Consider the following 3525-nt stretch of genomic DNA (forward strand, 5'->3'; position numbering starts at 1 on the left):
ATAGTAGCGCGTTCCGAAAAAGCGGTGCTGGTATAATTAATAGCAGCGTTTAAAATGGACTTTTCTCGAGTAGAACTGCAGGTTGACGCGCTTTTGCCGCCTCCGTTGGTGTTGTTAAATTTTCATAAAAAAGTTACTCCCCCTATCATATATACAAGGCCTAATGTGTTTTTCAAAGCTAATTTTAATTACATGTTAGAGTAATAATATAAGACACACAAGTTACGCAAAGCATACTGTCAAATTCTTACGTGAAAGTAGCTTCCAATGATAAAATTTTCACATTATACAACTCATATACTATTAATCTTATCAATAGTCAAAGGCAGTCTTGAAAAATTCATTAGACCCTATATATATGGATGGAGGGAGTACTCTGTTTGCGTCAAAATATAAAAGATGTAGAATATAAGTCTTTAGAAATGTCAAACCTCAATAAGTTTGACCAAATTTGTAGAGAAATATGTCCATATTCATAATATCAAATCGCTATTATTAGATTCACCATGAAATAAATTTTAATGTTGTATTTTTAGTATTGCCGATGTCGATATTTTTGACTCTGACCTTTGTCAACTTAAACAAATTTGATTTACAATAAACAGATGCACCTTATATTTTAGAACGAGTACTTCGTTTGGCGAGTGTGGGAGATGAGGAGTGTATATTCTTTTTATTTTACAATAGTCTTTTGGTGGGCCTTTTGCGGTGTGATTCTATATTATCTGCTAAAGAACACATACTTATGTGAGGAATTTTCTACATCCGTGGATGTGTATACTCTATTGATGCTACATATCATATATTGGAGTTATTTTTTTCTAGGTGGTAAGATGATGCATACGTTTTTATGGCCGATTGCTGCCGATTAAATTTAAAAAGTTATTGACTTTGTCAAAATCATGAACCAAATTCATAATTGAATATCTCAATCGAATGAAAAAGCTCCAAAACTAACGAGCATAATTAATTGATTAAAAGAGCTCATTAAAAAATTGTTGACCCGTTCAAAATCGAATGATCCAATTCTAAATTGGAAACCTCAGTGCAGTGACAAAGACGGGCCTAGGGCAGTTGGGGCTATAGCCCTAGGCCTAGCAACAATAACCTTTGTAATTCTTTCTTATAAAATATAAAAAATCACTAGAGTGCATCACTTAAGTTAGCTTTTATTTTTGCGGCATAATCCGATGCTAGCTTTGATACTGCCTCAGTTGATTGTGAGGCATAAAAAATTTGAGGGCATAGTGTATTGAACTACAAAGCTCCTTGATAAAGTGTTGACCCGATCAAAATTGGATTGGATGATCCAATACCAAATTAAAAACCTGAATTGGTTGTAAAGCCTTAAAATTATGGAGCATAGTTTATTAGGGCATCTCCAAAATTAACCCTCAAATGGGACGCCGCATCCTGACCAATTCTCGAACATGAGCCATCCATGCAGAACTATCCTTCTAGTGTCGCTCCCGTGCGTCTGTAGAGGCCGGGTGTTTATTGACCAGTGTGCCAGTAGCAATGGTCGTCTTTGCTAAAGGCTCCCGTGCGTCTGTAGAGGACGGGCGTTTATTGACCAGTGTGCCAGTAGCAATGGTCGCCTTTGCTAAAGGCCTAACAACATTTATAGTCGGACTTGACAAATCTGGTTTCTCAAACATCCGTGGATGCATCCGGACACGTTCGTAGACTGTTATCGAACATGCCTCAAATTTCAACAGTTGCATGCAGACATCTCATACTAGATTTTTAAATTCATACAAAAAACATGCAAACTAAAATAAATCTATGTACTACGTCGATCACATAGCTACTCATGGTCAGAGATGTCGACGATCTCCGTGCCCGACTCTGGCAGCATGGGCCGCAGTTGCAGCTCCGGCTCCTTCCATGCCTCCGGCTGCTCCACTCTGGCCTCCTCCGCCTCTATCTCCATGCCGAGTTCAGCGAAGAGCGCGTCGGACTTCGTCTACTGCTCGATTGGCCTTCACATAGGCCTCATCATGGATGGACTCTAGGATGGCCTACTGCTCCGCCATCTCGTCAGACTGGGCGACAGTGAACTCCACCTCCGCCTGCTCCATGTTGAAGCCTGGCAGCTCCGGCTCCTGCTGCTCCGCTCCTCCATCTTCATCAGAGCCATCTCCTCCTCCTCCTCTTCCTCGGCTGCTCCTCCTCTGGCTCCCACGAGTCCGGAGGTAGCACGGCAGCAATGCGGGCGACGCGCGCGGCTTGCCTCGCACAGATCTCCTGCTGGATCTCGTAGCGGTGCTTCGGCATCAGCATGCCATAGTAGGTGATCTTGCTCCGGACCATGGCGGAGTGCCGGAGCGTGGGCGGAGCGTCGGACCGTGGGCAGAGCGCCGGAGTAGGAGAGGGAGGGGACTGGCGGCGCTGAGAGAGGGAGGTGGATGGGTTAGGGTTGTGGGACGCCGACCGGCTTAAATAGCTGGATTTGGTTTTGGGCGGCGAGCCAAAGCAGCACCACACGGCGTTCACATCGCGGCAAAGAACGCGGCGTCCGTCAGATCGACGGGTTTCTGTGCGTTTCCACGTGGGACCCTGCCGTCAGACCGAGACCGACATGGCGGGCGTGTCCGGACGCGCCCGGGCGCCCTATATCCGCCTCATATTTGGGCCGAATATGAGGGGTGCCAGTTAGCTCGGACGTTTGAGACGTCCATCTGGGTTAAGAAAACGTGACCGGTCCGTCCGGACGTAAGAGATGTCTGGCTGTAGATGCTCTAATAGAGGAGGCTGGTTCCAGTGAAGGCGAACGCAACTGCAATGGTCCAGGCCGTTTGTCGGCATAGGTCGTGGCCGGCTGCCTTTTCTGCCACATTTGTCCGGCTTTTGGGTATCGCGGGATCTAAAGATCGGGCAACCGTGCGCAATACAGCATGGCCGAGTAGACCATCTGACCATGTGCCCCGTTGGGCGTTGGCGCCGTTGTGAGGAGGTCCTGTCCAGGGCCGAGCAGGTTGGGCACATCCGAAAACTTTCAAGCTTGAATTGCTTTCAGAAGTGGTAAGCAAAAAGAGAGCAGAATGTAATGCCTGTAAATATTTCCTTTTTCTGTTTCTTTGGCCTTGGGTCATGTGCATATCGTAGCTTATTGTTTGCAATAAAATGAAGAGCCATGGGGTGTTTTACCCTATAGTAACTTGTTAAAAAAGAGAGCAGACATTTGCTGCATAGGGTTGCATGTCCGGACGTGCCCGCAAACGTTTGGGTTGTCCGATTTGATGAACGGCATTGAAGATACCCTAATTTGGAATCTCGGTTTGACATGCTAAATTAGGTCGGCAAAAGTGGGTTCTTGCCTATCCCATACCAACGTCAAAACCCACTTTGCGCTTACCAAATTGGCGAGTGGTGCATATGCCTAAGTTTCAACGACGGCATCACCAATCACCGGATGATGTATCAAAATTAGAATGAAAATATTACATATTACAAGTCAAAAACAAAATAGCAAGCAAGCAAAGAATATGCATCCACAGAACTTAGAGCATGATCACCTTTACA

Source organism: Triticum dicoccoides, chromosome 3A, assembly GCF_002162155.2.
Source record: "Triticum dicoccoides isolate Atlit2015 ecotype Zavitan chromosome 3A, WEW_v2.0, whole genome shotgun sequence".
Lineage (NCBI taxonomy): Eukaryota > Viridiplantae > Streptophyta > Magnoliopsida > Poales > Poaceae > Triticum > Triticum dicoccoides.